Below are 19,548 nucleotides of genomic sequence, written 5' to 3' on the forward strand. Positions count from 1 at the left end.
CAAAGAAACTGATAGCCTCTTCCCTGAATGGAAATTGTGATTTCAACACATTTTGGAGCAGGAAGGGGCGACCTGTAGGATCGCAATGTGTATCAATGACCTGCAGCATTACTGGCACAGAATGCTGGGAAACAGTGCCCTGGCTTATCAAACAGAATATCCTCCAACATCAATGTCACAGTCTTTTTAAATGATAACGATTACAATGCACAGGATTTAATCTGGGAGAGAGAGAGAAAAAAAATCAGAAATGGGGAGGTGGGGAGGGAACAAGTGAGAGAGGAAGAAAGATCGAAAGATTAGAGATTTAGAAGGGAAAGAGAGAGAGCCTGGAAAAGAGAGAGTGACATATCAGAGGTGAAGGGGAGAGAAGGAAGTATTTTGAATTTCGCAAGCAGCAGGATTGGTCCCTCTCTGTCAGCCTGGAGCCAGAATTGAGCCCTTAACCAGCATCAGTGAAACCCACAATCTATCTGCAGTCACACTGTTGCTTGTGGGATCTTGCTGTGTGTCAAATTACCTGCAGTGTGGCCTACATTGCAACAAGATGCCCAGTGTCCAAATGTTGTTTACAGAGCCTTTGATATTACATTTTCTTTGTCTCTCTGTCTCACTCTGTCCATCTCCTTCTCCACGCACCTTCCTCAGACTGGGATCTTCCTCACTTTCTCTCTGACCATACTCTGGCTCTTTCTTTCTCTCTTACTTTATCTCTTCCCCATTTCCCTCTCTCCATTGCCATTCCTCAGTTTAGGCCTTCCCCACTCCCACCACTCTCTCCAGACCGTCCCACCGTTTTAGACAGTCAATGCCGCAGTGTGACAGGTCAGGGTTACTAAATGGCAGGGGTGACAACATTTCAGTCACAGAGGTATAATTCAGAGACAGTGTTGGGGGGAAAGGGAGATGGAGACAGAGAGGAAAAGCTTAGAAAGGCGGGGATGGGAGTGAGATCGGAGGGCTGTGGGAGTGGGGAGGTGGGGATGTATGGGAGGCGGGGAATAGATACAAGGGCTGTGGTGGGGGATCAGTAGTCATTGGGATCTTGCTGTGCAGTTGTTTGTTTATTCAAAATTTAGCCCCTTCTGGGTGTTGTATATGGGACGGGGAGAGGGGAGAGTTGGGGGAGATCAGGAATCCTAACCATATGTGAAGCTTTGGAAGTCATATCTGTGTTTCAGATGGGGCCACATGGCAGCAAGCAATCAATGGAAGATGCAGGTGTCAGGTTCGTTTTCGGAGACCCTCATGGACTTGCTGCAATAACAAGACACTGACCTGTTTAGAAAAACACAAATCCTTTTATAACCAAGCAAGTACAAGCTGTGGAGAATTATTGTACTCAACACGGCACAGAGCGCAGAGTCTCACAAGTAATTCTCCCCGAGCAGTGGACAGTCCCCGCTTTTTATACTTTACAAAGACATGATACATAAAACAGATGTAATGGGAGCTGCTTGGCCTGCTGTGTTCATCCAGCTTCACACTTTGTTACCCTGATACATAAAACAGTTTCACATTTTACAATGACATGATGCATGAAACAATTACTACAACAGACAAAAACAGGATACCAAACAATGATTACATCAACAACATAAAAGACCAGGATATAGTATCGATTGCCAGTGAAGTAGCTGCTAATGGCAGGAGGCGATTTCGAGTTGTTGTCCAGGACAGATTCTGATTTCAAGTTGCCAGTGTTTCTGGCTGGAACAAAGTCAGTGCCCTGGCCCCTTTGTCAGCGACAGAAGTTACATGCTTCAGAGGTCTCACACCTTTACAAATGTTCCTTACTTAACCTTATTTGAAACAGTTTGATTCTTGTTTTATTCAGTCAGGAAGCTGAAGACAGTGTTTGCATAATGATGAGTGGGAAGATAAGGAGTTACAAAAGTTTTACACTGAATTCCTAGCTGGGCAGGAAGCTTCAGGGTAGTGCCTGCATACCGATGTGTAGGTAAATAAAAGACTTTAATTTATAGAAGTATAGACATCAATGGGATGTTATCCCAATAACATCTCACAGGCACCACCCGAATGAAGTGTATTGGCGAGCTGAAGGCCATAGGAGATTGGAAGGGAGGGGTGAGCTGGATACTCCTGTCGATCCATCAAACTGTTTTCTCTCCTGCATTTCATCTTGGAATATCTGGGAGAAATTCCGCTGGGACTTATTGTCATTTTAATGGAGAGGTAGGTGGGTAGGATGGGTTGCCAGGATCTGGGAAAGGAAGACTACAATCCCTCCTCCTCCCCCCACCACCCCATGTCCCAATGCCACCTCTTGGCCCCTCTTGGCCTGTCTGTGAGGTTTTGGGGTGAATGGAGGGAATTGTTCCCATTGACTGGGACCTTATTCTGATCTCTGGGAGGGCTGTGGGTGAGGGAGTGGGGGTGTCAGTGCAGGATCTGGAACGGGGAGGGGCTCAGTATTACAAAGGGGCAGAAACTGCAGGGACTGACATCACACCCACCCCCCACTCCCTCTACGCCAGTGTTCAGGATGAGTTAAGATTCTCCATCAACGTGTGGCCATTTTCACATTTTGCTGTTTATGCAACCACACACAGCGCGGAGAGTGGAGGTGGGGTTGGGGTGAAGATGGGAGTGTTGGGGGGAAAAGGAATACAGCTGAAACAGGTAGAGGTGGACACGTTTAGCGAGGCTAGGTACAGAATCTTGGGAGGTGGTGGTGAGAGGCTAACTCACGTGTTCAGTCCGACTCTGCTCAAAAGTTGAAATGGGGGAGTGTAATATTTGCAGGCGGGTTCAGTGGGGGAGAGGCCTGTTTTCACATTGCAGCCTGTAGAGGGGGTGGGCCAGGCTCCGACAAGGTGTTGAGGGAATCCCTCAGCAGTACCGCACACAGCTGCCGGTGGGATCTTACTGTGCACCAATGCAGCCTGCAGGTCACCCTCACGTCGACATGAGGCTGTCTGCAGGGCCCTGGGCTGAGACTGCTGATGGCCTGATAGTGCGTGCACTGAGTTGTATGTCACCCCTTCTTTCCCCAACCCTACCGCAGCCCAGAACCACCCCACATTCCCTCACCCCTGCAACCTCCAAAATGCGACAATGATGTTGCAAATGTCCACGAGACACAGCGGGGAGATGGGAACACATGGCAAACGTGAGGCAGAAGAGGGCATTGCTATTGAAACTTGAAGGAAATGGAGAGAGTGAGGGACATTGATCGATTCTCGAGCAGGAGAAAGTCAACAGAGATCGATCCATGGATAGGGGCAGAGACAGAGATGGGGAGGGAGAGAGACAGGCGACTGGACACTTTGAAAGGTTCATCATTAATATTTCATGTAGAAACAGCACCAATCCCAGGTGGAGTGGGCAAGAGGTTTGTGCCTGGTGAATGGGAGTGGGCAGAGGGGAACATTGGTCATTTCTTTGTGTTTTTTTAACCGCATCGCCAGAGTGACAGAGAACAAGCTGTGGGGGGGACAGGTTAAACACTGAGTGGGGAGATGGAGAGGGACAGAGACACAGGCCCTGTTGGGTGACTCTCCACCACTGAGTCACTGCCCAGCCTCTCAGGAAATAAACCTTTTTTGAGTGCGAGCAGCAGCGGAGGCAAGACGGACCCGGAAGACCGCAGCTAAGGTAAAGCAGTTTATTTTTAAAATTACTTACCAGTAGCGGGCAGCGGTGTTTTTCCTCTTTCAGAGAAGGAGCGGGAGCAGCGGAGGAAGTGACGAGGACCAGAGGGGCAGCCGGGAAGGAAAGCAGTGAGTATAAATACTCACCCTTCGACGCCAACGGCCATTTTGAGTGCGAGCAGCAGCGGAGGCAAGACGGACCCGGAAGACTGCAGCTAAGGTAAAGCAGTTTATTTTTAAAATTACTTACCGGTAGCGGGCAGCAGTGTTTTTCCTCTTTCAGAGAAGGAGCGGGAGCAGCGGAGGAAGTGACGAGGACCAGAGGGGCAGCCGGGAAGGAAAGCAGTGACCATATATATCAGCAAGGCGGCTAAACCCGAGACTCTACAACTGTAGAGTCTCCCACCCGCCCTCCTCCTCTAACCTAGTTAGTAAGGTAAGGTTCATTCTAAACTTTCTCTATTGAATATAAGTTTGTTATTAATTTGTTATTATTATTTGACGTAAGCTTTCTACTTTAGTATTGAGTGGGTGTTCAGATAAGTGGGGTATGGACGCTAGGGCAGTTGCTTGTTCCTCCTGCAGAATGTGGCAGTTGGGAGATGTGGCACACGTCTCCACTGGCTACATCTGCGGGAAGTGCACCCAGCTACAGCTCCTTGAAAACCGTGTTAGGGAAATGGAGCTGGAGCTGGATGAACTACGGATCATTCGGGAGGCAGAGGGGGTAATTGAGAGGAGTTATCGGGAGTTGGTCACTCCTAAGGCTCAGGGCGAGGATAGATGGGTTACAGTTAGGGGGAGGAAAGGGGACAGACAGACAGTGCAGAGATCCCCTGTGGGCATTCCCCTCAGCAATAAGTATACCGTTTTGGATACTGCTGGGGGGGATGACCTACCAGAGGAAAGCCATAGTAGTCAGTTCTCTGGCACTGAGCCTGACACTGTGGCAAAGAAGGGAAGGGGGCAGAATAGAAAAGTACTCGTGGTAGGGGACTCGATAGTTAGGGGAATCGACAGGAGATTTTGTGGGCAAGATCGGGATTCCCGGAAGGTAAGTTGCCTCCCTGGTGCCAGGGTCCGGGACGTCTCCGATCGGGTGTATAAAGTGCTAAAAGGGGAGGGCGACCAGCCAGAAATCGTGTTACATATTGGCACAAATGATATAGCCAGAAATAGGTTTGAGGGTATAAAAAGTGATTTCAGGGAGTTAGGATGGAAGCTGCAGAGCAGGACGAACAGAGTAGTGTTCTCTGGTTTACTACCGGTGCCACGAGATAGCGAGGTGAGGAACAGGGAGCGGGCGCAGCTGAACACGTGGCTACGCAGCTGGTGTAGGAGGGAGGGCTTCAGATATGTTGATAATTGGGATGCCTTCTGGGGAAGGTGGGACCTGTACAAGAAGGACGGGTTGCATCTGAACTGGAAGGGGTCCAATGTCCTGGGTAGAAGGTTTGCTCGAGTAGTTCGAGAGGGTTTAAACTAGTATGGCAGGGGGGTGGGAACCTGAGCTGTATACCAGAGGTGAGCGTTGATGCAGGTGAGGCAGTAGCAAGAGGTAGACCAGCTAGTGGGAAGGATTTTCCTGGGAAGGAACCAAGGGATCGGTTAAAGTGTGTTTGCTTTAATGCAAGGAGTATCAGGAATAAAAGTGATGAACTTCGAGCATGGATCAGTACCTGGTGCTATGATGTTGTGGCCATAACAGAGACATGGGTTTCTCAGGGGCAGGAATGGTTGCTGGATGTTCCAGGGTTTAGAACATTTAAAAAGAATAGGGAAGGGGAAAAAGAGGAGGGGGTGTAGCACTACTAATCAGAGAGAGTATCACAGCTACAGAAGCTTCCATTGTCGAGGAAGATCCGCCTACCGAGTCAGTATGGGTGGGAATTGGGAACAGCAAGGGAGCAGTCACCTTGTTAGGGGTTTACTACAGGCCCCCCAATAGCAGCAGGGAGATTGAAGAAAGCATAGGTCGACAGATTTTGGAAAAGTGTGCACGCAGTAGGGTTGTTGTAATGGGTGACTTTAACTTTCCTAATATTGATTGGAACCTCCTTCGAGCAGAAGATTTGAATGCAGCTGTTTTTGTAAGGTGTGTTCAGGAGGGTTTCCTAACGCAGTACATTGACAGGCCGACGAAGGGAGAGGCCATTCTTGACTTGGTGCTCGGAAACGAGCCGGGGCAGGTATCAGATCTTGTGGTGGGAGAGCATTTTGGTGATAGTGACCATAACTGCCTCACATTCCACATAGCTATGGAGAAGGAGAGGATTAGGCAATATGGGAGGATATTTAATTGGGGAAGAGGAAACTATGATGCGATTAGACATGAGTTAGGAAGCATGGACTGGGAGCAGTTGTTCCATGGTAAGGGAACTATAGACATGTGGAGACGGTTTAAGGAACAGTTGTTGGGAGTGATGAGTAAATATGTCCCTCTGAGACAGGCAAGAAGGGATAAGATTAAGGAACCTTGGATGACGAGAGCGGTGGAGCTTCTTGTGAAAAGGAAGAAGGTAGCTTACATAAGGTGGAGGAAGCTAGGGTCAAGTTCAGCTAGAGAGGATTACATGCAGGCAAGGAAGGAGCTCAAAAATGGTCTGAGGAGAGCCAGGAGGGGGCACGAGAAAGGCTTGGCAGAAGGAAACGGGGAAAACGCAAAGGCATTTTACACTTACGTGAGGAATAAGAGAATGGTCAAAGAAAGAGTAGGGCCGATCAGGGATAGCATAGGGAACTTGTGTGTGGAGCCTGAGGAGGTAGGGGAAGCCCTAAATGAGTTTTTTGCTTCTGTCTTTACGAAAGAAACCAACTTTGTAGTGAATGAAACCTTTGAAGAGCAGGTGTGCATGCTGGAATGGATAGAGATAGACGAAGCTGATGTGCTGAAAATTTTGTCAAACATTAAGATTGACAAGTCGCCAGGCCCGGATCAGATTTGTCCTCGGCTGCTTTGGGAAGCGAGAAATGCAATTGCTTCGCCACTTGCGAAGATCTTTGCATCCTCGCTCTCCACTGGAGTCGTACTTGAGGACTGGAGAGAGGCAAATGTAATTCCTCTCTTCAAGAAAGGAAATAGGGAAATCCCTGGCAATTATAGACCGGTAAGTCTCACGTCTGTCGTCTGCAAGGTGTTAGAAAGGATTCTGAGGGATAAGATTTATGACCATCTGGAAGAGCATGGCTTGATCAAATACAGTCAACACGGCTTTGTGAGGGGTAGGTCATGCCTTACAAACCTTATCGAGTTTTTTGAGGATGTGACTAGAAAAGTTGATGAGGGTCGAGCTGTGGATGTGGTGTATATGGACTTCAGTAAGGCATTTGATAAGGTTCCCCATGGTAGGCTCATTCAGAAGGTCAGGAGGAATGGGATACAGGGGAACTTAGCTGCTTGGATACAGAATTGGCTGGCCAACAGAAGACAGCGAGTGGTAGTAGAAGGAAAATATTCTGCCTGGAAGTCAGTGGTGAGTGGAGTTCCACAGGGCTCTGTCCTTGGGCCTCCACTGTTTGTAATTTTTATTAATGACTTGGACGAGGGAATTGAAAGATGGGTCAGCAAGTTTGCAGACGACACAAAGGTCGGAGGTGTCGTTGACAGTGTAGAGGGCTGTTGTAGGCTGCAGCGGGACATTGACAGGATGCAGAGATGGGCTGAGAGGTGGCAGATGGAGTTCAACCTGGATAAATGCGAGGTGATGCATTTTGGAAGGTCGAATTTGAAAGCTGAGTACAGGATTAAGGATAAGATTCTTGGCAGCGTGGAGGAACAGAGGGATCTTGGTGTGCAGATACATAGATCCCTTAAAATGGCCACCCAAGTGGACAGGGTTGTTAAGAAAGCATATGGTGTTTTGGCTTTCATTAACAGGGGGATTGAGTTGAAGAGTTGTGAGATCTTGTTGCAGCTCTATAAAACTTTGGTTAGACCGCACTTGGAATACTGCGTCCAGTTCTGGGCGCCCTATTATAGGAAAGATGTGGATGCTTTGGAGAGAGTTCAGAGGAGGTTTACCAGGATGCTGCCTGGACTGGAGGGCTTATCTTATGAAGAGAGGTTGACTGAGCTTGGTCTCTTTTCATTGTAGAAAAGGAGGAGGAGAGGGGACCTAATTGAGGTATACAAGATAATGAGAGGCATAGATAGAGTTGATAGCCAGAGACTATTTCCCAGGGCAGAAATGGCTAGCACGAGGGGTCATAGTTTTAAGCTCGTTGGTGGAAAGTATAGAGGGGATGTCAGAGGCAGGTTCTTTACGCAGAGAGTTGTGAGAGCATGGAATGCATTGCCAGCAGCAGTTGTGGAAGCAAGGTCATTGGGGTCATTTAAGAGACTGCTGGACATGTATATGGTCACAGAAATTTGAGGGTGCATACATGAGGATCAATGGTCGGCACAACATTGTGCGCTGAAGGGCCTGTTCTGTGCTGTACTGTTCTATGTTCTATGTTCTAAACCCTGGGGACAGTCAGAAAGCATCTGCCCCTTGATCCCTGTTGAAATCTCTTCCATTTCTCTGGGTTCAAAACCAGGGGAAAGTGCTGATAAAATGGGGAAATGTTGGAGGTCAGTCAGTGGCAGGATTGCCTTTGTTTCTGTTTATTTTTTCTTCAAAATATCCTGGCTTTGATTTGGTCAATTTCTGTCTGTTTATTTTCTCTCTCTTTCTCTCTCTCTCTCTCTCTCTGTTTCCCCCGCTCACCCCTCACCCCACCATCTCATTCTCTGTCTCTCTCTCTCTGTGCTGGGGCAGGGGGGGAGATATCTGACACTGAAGCTTGTAGACAGTGAGACACACAGATTCTGGGAGTGGGGGTGTGGGATGTGTGAGGGGGGTGTGAATCCCAGCTCTGGAGTAAATATCTCTCCTGCCCTTCCCCTCAAACAGAAACACTGGGACAGTGAGGCAGTTTGAGATATCTTCCTGTTCCCCACTCTCTGTGTTTAAAATCAGGAGCTGTGCTGGTGTTTGGGTGGAGGGCGGGGTGGGGTGGGGTGAGGAGAGTGTGAGATTGTGGATACTCAGGCATGTTCAGCAGTGGGATCTTGCTGTGCTGGGTGGGGAATGTCTCAGATTGCTGAAGGCAGCAAGCGGTGAGATTTTGCTGAGCTTTCGGTGCTTTTTAAAAAAAAAATCCATTTTCATTTCTCTCTGTCTTACCTCCACCCCCAAGGAGATTTTATTCGGGAGCTGAAACTCGGGATGATGCAGAGTCAGAGAGAATCAAATCATTCTGCAGTGAGGAATCGTCAGACAGGAGCTGGGACCAGAGAGAGCGAGACAGAGAGAATCACAATAAACCATCCAGTGTCCTTGTCGTTCAATTCCACACTCACATGCTCACAGGAAAAATGAATTATGGGGCTCAGGCAGTCTCTGGAGTTTGGACCACAAGGGCGTGAGACCTGGGCTGGGGCTTGGGGGAGACGAAGGGGAAAAATGGGGCTGCTGCACAGTCTGATCCCACAGATTTCACTGCCTTCCTCTGACTCCATATTCCCAGCTTCTTGTCTCTCTCACAGCTTTCCATAAGTCTCCATCTCCCCCACATCCCCAAATCTCCCCCATCCACTCTCCCCTGATCCTCTGATATCCTTCCTTCGAATCACTTGGCTCCCTTCCTGGGATTTTCAGGAACTGTTCCAGCGTACAATCTTTCTGAAATCTGGCCTTCCCCATTCACCTCTCTCTGCACTTTCACTCTCTCACTGTCCTGTGGGATCTTGCTGTTCCTGCCTGACAGTCATTCTATCTGCATGCTCCCTCACTGTCTCCCTATTCCCTACTCTCGATGGTATCTCTCTGTCTGCTCTTCTTTCACTCGATTTCTCTCTGTCTCTCTCTCTCTCTATCCTTTCCTATTTTCTCCCTGGGATTTCTCTCTCTCTCTCTCTCTGTCCTTTCGTGTTCTCTCCCTCGGATTTCTCCCTCTCTACCTGTCCTTTTCCATTCTATCCCTGGGTTTGCTCTCACTCTAAGTTGCTTTCTGTTTCTCTACCTGAGTTTATAGCGGGTTTTGAGAAAATTTGTAGCTCAGGTTGAGTTTCTGGATGTAAGTTTGCTCGCTGAGCTGGAAGGTTCATTTTCAGACGTTTCATCACCATTCTAGGTAACACCATCAGTGAGCCTCCGACGAAGCGCTGGTGTTATGTCCTGCTGAGTTTACATTAACCTCAGTTTATTTTCCCCCTCTTTCCCACTCTTTCTATCTGCCCTTTTTCTTGTTCTCAATGGGATTTCTCTCTGCCCTGTCTGTCTGCCCTTCTGACTCTCCCAGTGGTACTCTTTTGCTCCGCCTCTGCCCCTGGGTTTCCTCATTATGTCTCTCTTGCTGAGATCATTCTCTCTCCCCTCCCTCTGCCTCTCTCCCTTTCTGTTTCTCTGTCTCTCTCCTCAATCTTTCTCTGTCTATCGTCTGTTTTCCAGCCTCAAGTTTCACACTCTCTCGGTCCGTGTGTCTCTCTCGCTTGTCTATCCTTCTATCGCTCTCTGGGGTCTTTCTGTCCCTTTCTATCTGACCCTCTGTTTCTCTCTCCCTATCTTTTCATCTCCCTCTGTCTCTGTCCTACACCTTTTCACTCCCTGGGATCTTTCTCTGTCTCTCTCTCCTTCCCCCTCTCCCCCCTCTCACTTTCCCTCCCTCCCTGGGATTATCTGCCTGCCTGCCCATTGCTCTCTCTCCCTCCCTGGGGCTGTGTCACTCTGTCTGCCTGTATCTCTCTGTCTCTCTCCCTAGAGTGGGTTTGGGCTTTGTGCCAGAGTGGAGAGGGGTGTATATTTATTGGAGTGAGATCGCCCCTGTTTTCTTCTCTCCCTCTCTTTCTTTGTCTGTCCCTCTCTCTTTATCTGTTCCCCTCTCCACATCACTTCACTATTCTTCTGTCTCTCTATACCTCTTTTCTCCTGTTGGATTTTCTTTCTCTCTCTCTCTCACCCCTCTCCCTCCTTCTGTGTGTTTCCACTTCTTACTCCCCATAGCTTGTCTATCCCTTGGCATGTCTGTGCCTCTTTTCTCCTCGTGGGTTCTCTCCCTCCCTCTCTGTCTATGACTCTCTCTCCCCATTGCTTGCCTCACCCTCCCTGAGCCCCTGCCCCACCTGAGTTTCACCCTTGCCTGCTCTCTCTAAACTGAAAGGGGGGTGGGGGGTTACCTGTCTCATTGAGGGGGGCAGGGTCTGCCTGGGGACCAGGGTCTTGCTGTTATGTCAGGCAGTCAGTGAAAAGGCCTCTGAGTCTCTCGCCCTATGCCCTGTGACCTCTGCCCCCAGGGTGAGGCAATGACTTGGTGAGGTGGAGGGGGGATTGTCCACAGAAGGAAATGCAGAGGGCCATTTATATACAGTGGAGTTGCGGTCACGGAGGAACTGGGAGGGGAGAGGAGCTCTATGTGGGGGGGGTGGTAATTATAAACTGAGAGTTGAAACTTTTTGTGAGGGACAAAATATTTGTGTGGTAAAACTCAAGTTGGGGAATTTTGAAAGGTGTTGCAAACATTTATTGAGGGGGCAATATCAGGGGAAATGCAAAGTGGGGGAGTCCCAAAATGGGGAAGGAGGGCAAGCTTTGGGGGCAATATTGTGGAGAGTAACTGAAATTGGGGAAGCAGCAATATAAGGGAAAAATATTTGACAGGGAGGGTCAAATTACTTATGGGGGGGTGCAATATTGTTTTGGGGAGGCACAGGATTTGGAGATGGGGTACAATATTGTGATGGTCGGGAAAAAGTGGAGGACACATTTCTGGGGAGGTAAAAAGGGGCAAAACGTGGAGACAGTGAAACATGCTGGACAGAAGATTTGGGCAGGAGGCAGAAAATGGCTCAAAATTGCATGCCACAAAATTCTAGGGCTCATTTTGGCAGGGGTCATTTCAGGGGAGCACATTGGGAAGCATACATTTAAGGAAGGCATTTGATAAGGTTCCCCATGGTAGTCTCATGCCGAAAGTAAGGGGACATGGGATGGGGGGAAATGTTGCAGATTGGATTCAGAATTGGCTGACTCTTAGAAGACAAAGGGTGGTAGTGGATGGAAAATATTCAACATGGTGCTCAGTTACAAGTGGTGTACCTCAAGGATCTGTTCTGGGTCCTCTTCTATTTGTGATTGTTGTGAATGGTTTGGATGAAGGAGTGGAAGGGTGGATTATTAAGTTCGCAGGCGATATGAAGGTGGGTCGAGTTGTGGATAGTGTGGAGGGCTGTTCTAGGTTACAAAGGGATGCAGAGCTGGGCAGAGAAATGGCAGATGGAGTATAATCCTGAAAAGTGTGAGGTGATTTATTTTGGAAGGACAAATTTGAAAGCAGAGTACAGGGTTAACGGAAAGATACTTGGCAGTGTGGAGGAGCAGAGGGATCTTGGGGTGCATGTCCACAGTTCCCTGAGAGCTGCCACCCAGGTGGATAGAGTTGTTAAGAAGGCACTTGGTGTGTTAGCTTTCATTAATAGAGGGATTGCGTTCAAGAGCTGTGAATTTATGCTCCAGCTGTACAAAAGCATGGTTCGGCCACATCTGGAGTATTGTGTCCAGTTTTGCTTGCCTCATTACAGGAAAGATGTGGAATCATTGGAAAAGATTTAGAGGAGATTTACCAGGATGTTGCCTGGAACAGAAGGAAGGTCTTGCGAGCAAAGGTTGAGAGAGCCAGGGCTTTTCTCTTTAGAACGAAGGAGAATGAGAGGTGACTTGATAGAGGTGTACAAAATGATGAGCGATATAGATAGAGTGGACAGCCAGAGACTTGTTCCTAGGGAGGAGGTAGCTATTATGACGGGGCATAGTTTTAAAGTGAGTGGCAGTAGATATAGGGGAGACGTCAGAGGTAGGTTCTTTACTCAGAGAGTGGTTGGGGAGTGGAATGCATTGCTGGAGCAGATAGTGGAGTCGGCCTCATTAGGGGCATTTGAGTGGCTATTAGATCGGCATGTGGATGACAATCTCAGGTGGGGGTGGAGGTTAGATAGGCCTTGGATTTAGGGTAAACGTTTGGCACAACATCATGGGCCGAAGGGCCTGGACTGTGCTATGTTCTATGTATATGTGATGGGAGCTACTTGTGGGATCTCACCGAGCTGAGTAGGGTAAGGGGTGGATGGTGATGCAGGAGGGAAAAAGGGAGACAGCTGAAAGAGGGAGAGGTGGGTGTGGTGGGGGGGGGGTGATAGGTACAGGATCTGGGGTGGGGGGGATAGGGGAGAGGAGGTTACTCCAGTGTTCAGGCCGAGCCCAGCTCCAAGTTGAAATGGGAGAGTTCAGTGTTTGCTGGTGGGGAGGCCCCTTTTTGCAATTTGCAGCCTGTGGGATCTTGCTGTGTGGGGACAGCCTGTAGCCGTTCCCTTTACAGTAGCGAGGCTACACTTTCCAAATTCAGATGTGGTGGGGCGGGTGAGGAGGGAGGGCTTCCGAAAGTGGGTGGAAATGATGCAGAAACGTTCAGGCTTCTTCAGTGTGGGGTAAGGGCATTGCAGGGGACAGCAGGTGGGATCCTGCTGTGCAGAATGTCCTTCATTCCTATGTCAGCTCCTCTCCTTGTGGGGGCGCTGTGGGGGTGGGAGGATGGGCTCCAACAGGTCGTTAAGGGAATCCATTGGAGGTCCTGCATACTGTAGTCTGTGGGATCTCGCTGTGTATCCCCTTTGGCAGCATGTCACCCTCAGGCTGTCTGAAGGGACCCAGGCTGAGTTTTCTGACAGTCTGATAGTGGGTGGGGTGTAAAATCCCTCCCTTTTGCTGTGCGCCCCCCCACCCCAGTCAGACACGCCCCTCTCCACCACCTCTCGTCACCCCCTCACCCACCAAAATGTGACAGTGTCATGCCTCCCAGACACAGTGGGGAGAAGGGAACACGTGGCAAATGTGAGGCAGGAGAGGGCACTGCTGTCAAATGGAGAGGGAAGAGAGAGAGAGAGTGAGGCATTGAGCCATTATCGGGCAAGAGAAAGCTCAACAGAGATGAAGACATTGATAGGGACAGAGAGAGAGGGAGAAAGGGGAAGGGGTGGAAAGGAAAGAAAGAGAGAGAGAGGTGACTGCACCAGTGGAAGATCCACGTCTAATATTTAATGTAGAATCAGAACCAATCCCAGACAGAATGGACACGGGGGCTGAGCCCGGTGAATGGGAGTGGACCGGGGGGAGGAGGGCACTGGTTTTGTTTTTCAACATCCCCCACCCCATAATGTCAGAGAACCAGCTTGAGGGGGCAGGTTAAACACGGAGGGAGGGAGAGACACAGGCCCTGTGGTGTCACTCCTACCACTGAGTCATTGCCCAGCCTCTCAGAAAATAAACCCTGGGGGCAGTCAGAAAGCATTTGCCCCTCGAATCCAGATGAAATCTGTTCCCATTCTCTGGATTTAAAAGTCAGGGGAAAGTGCTGAGAAATTGGGTTGATTTTGGAAGTCAGTCAGTGATGGGACCTCGTTTTGATCCTCGTTATTTTGTTTCAAAATATATTGGCTTTGATGTGATCAATTTCCATCTCTCTCTCTCCCTGGGGGATTTCTGAGAGACTGAAACTTGGGCACAGACAGAGGGAGACAAACAGAGTCTGGGAGTGGGGATGGGTGTGTGAATCCCAGCCTCTGGAGTAAACATTTCTCCTGCCCCCCTCCCCTCAAACAGAAACACTGGGACAGGCCTGAGACAGGTTGAGACACCTTCCTGTTTGGCGTTCTCTCAGTTTAACATCAGGGGCTCTGCTGGGGGAATGGGAAGCTGTCAGGTTGTGAAGTCCAAGCAGCAATGGGATCTTGCTGTGCTTTAGGTGCTATAATTTATTTATTCAATTTTCATTTCTCTGTCTTTCCACACCTGCCCCCGAGGAGATTTGACTTGGGAGCTGAAACCCCAGATGATGTGGGGCTGCTGCACAGTCTGATCCCACAGATTTCACTGCCTCCCTCTCTCTCTGCCTCCAAATCTCAGCTTCCTGTACCTCCCACTGCTTTCTATAAATCTCTGTCTCCCCCACATCCTTCACATCTCCCCGTTCACCAATACCCCACCTCAAGTCTCTCCCGCAACTCTCTCACCCCTTTCCCCAGATTTTGCAGGAACTGTTTTAACGTCCAGCTTTTCCCATTTCTGAACTTCCCAGTCCACCTCTCTCGACACCTTTCTCTCCGCCTGATGGTCATCCTATCTGTGACCACCCCACTCTGTATCTCCATCACTCACTCTCCATGGTATCTATTTGCTCTCCTCTCCTTTGATTTCTCTCTGTACCTGTCCTTTCTCGTTCTCTCCCTGGGATTTCTCTCCCTCTCTCTGTCAGTCCTTCTCTCTGTATGCTGGATTTATTCCCCACTCCCACCTCTCTGCCCTTTTCCTTGCTCTGAATGGCATTTCTCTCTCTTCTCTCTCTCACCCCGTGGCTTTATTGTTCTCTCTCTGCTCCTTTCCTTGGGTTTTGTCTTGTCTCTCTCGCTGGTTTCTTTTGCTCTCTACTCCCTCTCTGTCTCTGTCCCAGGCCCGTGCCTCAATCCCTTCTGTCCTCCCAGATCCCAGTTCTTCCAGTCAGTTCCCAGCTCTCCCTACCTGACATACACCTCCCTCAGGTACAGAGCAGAGTAAGAGGCTTCTTTGTGAGATTAAAGCAGGATGTGAGGTGGTGTGAGAAAAAGCAACAACTCAAAAGTTCTGTCCAGTGGCTCCTGTCTGTCTCTCCCTTCTCCCCCTTAAACAGTCACTCCCTTTCTCTCACACTCCTTCACACTCTCTCTCTCTCTCTCTCTCTTTCTCTCTCACACACACACACACACACACACACACACACACACACACACACACACACCAGGCCTGAAATCCACACAGATACAAAACTGCAGTTTAAAACTAGCTACAACACCCTTTCATTCTGAAAAGGGAACAGAGTTTTCTGCAGCCAGGGAACCCACATTTATCCCACAGGGGAACACAATACTTTCACTCAAACACAAGATGTGAGTGGGATTGAACTGAACCAGTACAGTTGGCGAGTTTACTTTTAATGATTTTCTGAGAATGAACATCAATCAGTTTCACAGATGGACATCAAGTGATGCCATGGATCTGTTGCACCATTGGGCGTATGTACATTGCACAAATGATCATGTGTTTCTTAAACACATTCACCTTCTCCCTGACAGTAGCCAAGGGGCATCACAGCACTGTCCCACTTTCTCATCGGCATTTCATTTGTAAAAGCTGGGAATTACCTGATTGACAAGAACTGTCTTAAAGCTGGTTAATGTCAGGGCTGTGCCTGCGACTGCACATGGAATCTGTATGTGTCATTTTGTTTCTTTGTGTCTGTGTTTCTGTGTGTTTGTGGTGTGTGCTTCTGCGTTTGTGTGTGGCTGTGTCTATCTGTGTGCTTCTGTCTTTGCATGACTGGGTCTGCATGTACATATGTGTGTAAAAATGTATCTGTGTGTCTCCATGTCTGTGCCTATATGTGTGTGTGTTTGTGTCTCTGTGTGTGTGTGTGTGTGTGTGTGTGTGTGTGTGTGCCTGTGTGTATTGACGCTGCTGTGTGCTGCTCTCTCTCTCTTTGACTGAGCCCCTGCTGGCTTTCACCATCGATCATCCTTGTGCAGTGGCGTGAGGAGGCCAGCAGAGGGGGATATTGTTTCACTTTAAACACAAGGGAGCAATCGGGATCGGAGATAACAAAGTGTGGAGCTGGATGGACACAGCAGGACAAGCAGCATCTCAGGAGCACAAAAGCTGACGTTTCGGGCCTAGACCCTTCATCAGAAAAGTGGGATGGGGAGAGGGTTCTGGAATAAATAGGGAGAGGGGGGAGGCGGACCGAAGATGGTTTGCAGTGGGAGAGAGATCACCTGAGGTTGGTCCGGAGGGAGGAGGGTAACTTCTTCAGGTTAGAAAAGGCTTCACAGTGAGGTTAACATTGTATCAGAGATCATGGGAACTGCAGATTCTGGAGCAATCGGGAGTGAGACATAGATCCCTCTCTCTCTCTCTCTCTCTCTCTATATATATATATATATATCCCCCACCTCATTCTGTCTTTGCCCCCCCTCTCTCTGCCTCTCCTGCTCTCTCACTCCATCTCTCTCCTCCCTCCCTTTCTCTCTGCCTCTCTCTCTCTCTGTCTGATCCTTCGAGTTTGGCCCACCATGAGGAAAGCTCATGTTTGATGTGATGGTGAGTGAACGGAAGGAAGGTGATAAATCTCATGTGAGAAGCAAAATGGGACGATGGACAAACTAAGACAGCGAACATTAGAAGATATTGAGTGTCTGTGAGCAGCTTATTGTTGAGAATGTGATGCCTGAGAGCCCTGTCCGCTTCCCTTCCATCACTTCACTGAACATTGAAGATAACTCACTCAGAGGCAGTAGGAACTGCTGATGCTGGAGTCTGAGATAACACAGTGTGGAGCAAGAGGGACACAGCTGGCCGGCAGCATCAGAGGAGCAGGAAAGCTGATGCTTCGGGTCAGGAGCCTTCTCCAGAAATGGGGGAGGGGGAATTAGGCTGAAAAATAAATAGAGGGGCGGCGGTGATAGAAGGTACATAGTGGAGGGATACGGTGGGAGAGAAGACGGACAGGTCAAAGAGGCGTGGATGAAGCCGGGGAGGTGAGTGTGGTTGGTGGGGATGGTCAGTGAGGTGGAGGGAGTGGATAGCTGTGAGGAGCGGGTAGGTGGGAGGAGCGGATATGTGGGAGGGAAGATGGACCGGTCAAGGAGACAGGGATTGGGGGTTGATGCTGGTCTTGGGATGAGATCTGGTGAGGAGTGTGGAGGATATGAGGGTTATACTTCCCTCTCCACCCCATCTGCCTTTTGAGGAACTGCTGTCTCCGCGATTCCTTCGTGCGCTCCACACCCCCCATTAACCCCACCAACTCCGGCATCTTTCCCTGCAACCGCAGGAGGTGCTACACCTGCCCCTGCACCTCCCTCCTCACCCCCATCCCAGGCCCCAAAATACCGTCCACGTTAAACAGATGTTCACCTGCACATCCCCAAATGTGGTTGATTTTATCCGCTGTTCCCAATGTTTGCTCCTCAATGTCAGGGAAACCAAACGGAGGCCCAGAGACCGCTTTTTGTGAAACACCTACGCTCGGTTTGTGACAAACGACTGCACGTCCCCGTAGCGAACGAGTTCAACATTCCCTCCCACTCCTCGGACGACATGCCCATCCTGGGCCTCCTCCAGTGTCACATTGATGGCACCTGGAAACTGGAGGAACAGCAACAATAATACAGTTCTCTCTGCTGCTTGGCTCTCTTTAATATACATATTTATCAATTACAAATTGAAGTGATAGGTACAGTCAGTGGGATGGTGCCTTTTCTCACTGGCCCACTGAATTGAGAGAAACATCAAAATGTTTCCCTGTAACCCCCTGCAAGATGAGTTTGGACCAGCGCTACCTCCAGTCTGTTACCATAGCGACAGGCTGCTTCATTGCTGAAACATTGAACTGAAATGAGAAAATCCTGGATGGATTGATTAATGAGTGAATTTGATTGATGGATGAATTTGGGTAAAGGGATATTTCAGCACATTCTTCAGCTGCTGCCTGAACTTAGTCTGGGTCACGGCATAAATCGCGGTGTTTGTGCAGCAGCTGAGGAGCTGCAGCATGAAGCCCAATTCCTGCACAAAGCGACCTAGATACACAGACCGATACCCAAACAACCACATCCGGGACCATATGGAAAACACCATTAACATTGACCATAACAGGATGAAATTGGCTGAGATCACAAACAGTAAAATGATGGATTTTTTTCGATTTCTCATTTCTGTGTCACACTGACCGTCCCCATTGGTGTGAGCCCGGAGTCTCCTGCGGGCTCTGCTGGTCACTAAAATGTATCTGACGGTGAAAACATTGAGCAGCAGAATCAGGAGAAATGGGAGAGTCGGGGTCAGAATGTGGTGGAGGAACTCGATTGTGACCCAGACACGAGATGATTGAACATCGTCTGTTACAGAACAAAACCAGGGGTCGTTCACCAGCGAATAGTGAGCTGTGAGCATAAAATACCAGAAAATGTTCTTTAAACAGCTCAGCACAGTCACTGTTCCCAGAACCACAGCCGCCGTTTTCTCACTGCAATATTTACTTTTCAGCTTCTGGCAACAAATGGCCACAAATCGATCAAAGGTGAAAGTGACGGTTAACCAGACAGAACAGTCAGTGGCTGCATAAAGCAGGACGGCGTGGATATTACACACGAGGATGTACTGCACGAAATCAAATTGTGTCCAATAAACAATGGGAATGTGTCTCAATATCAGGTCGAGGATAATGACCAGTAGATCCGCCACTGCCATGGCCCCCAGGTAACGTCTGACACATGGAGACAATCCACAATCTTTATAAAGCAGGACGTAGATTGTCACTACGTTAACTGTGAGGAAGGAAAACAAACAAATCATACACCAGCCTGGAAGCAAAGTTACCAGTTTGATTGAGGACCGAGTGACATTTTCAAATGTGTCGCTGATTTATTGCGGGGAAAAAAAGCTGATATAACAAATAGTAATTTCTCAATTTTGTTTGTGAAAAACGCAACATGAAACACAAGAAGCACTCCCACCCGAAACACACAGACACACATCCATAAGAACGGATGTTTTCTGGAACATTCCCACCTGCACAGTCACAGGTCACTTCTTCACAGTTCCTGATACAGAGGGTGAAGACATTGCATTCCTGAAGGATTCTTTCCCAGTTCCTTGAAGACAAACAGAGTATAAAAAATTCTGTCTGTTTGTCTAAATTGTGGTCAATTTTCAGATGTGAAGAAACATGAACACAGGGAAAATGTATTCACCCCTTTAACTCCCTGAGGAAATTTTGAAACAGTATCTCCTTCTCCCTGGAAAGGGATCATTTCCCTCAGGATCTTATCTTTTGTTCAATTAACTGACATCCAAACATTCACAAATAAATT

This window comes from Stegostoma tigrinum, unplaced genomic scaffold, assembly GCF_030684315.1.
Source record: "Stegostoma tigrinum isolate sSteTig4 unplaced genomic scaffold, sSteTig4.hap1 scaffold_249, whole genome shotgun sequence".
Taxonomy (NCBI): domain Eukaryota; kingdom Metazoa; phylum Chordata; class Chondrichthyes; order Orectolobiformes; family Stegostomatidae; genus Stegostoma; species Stegostoma tigrinum.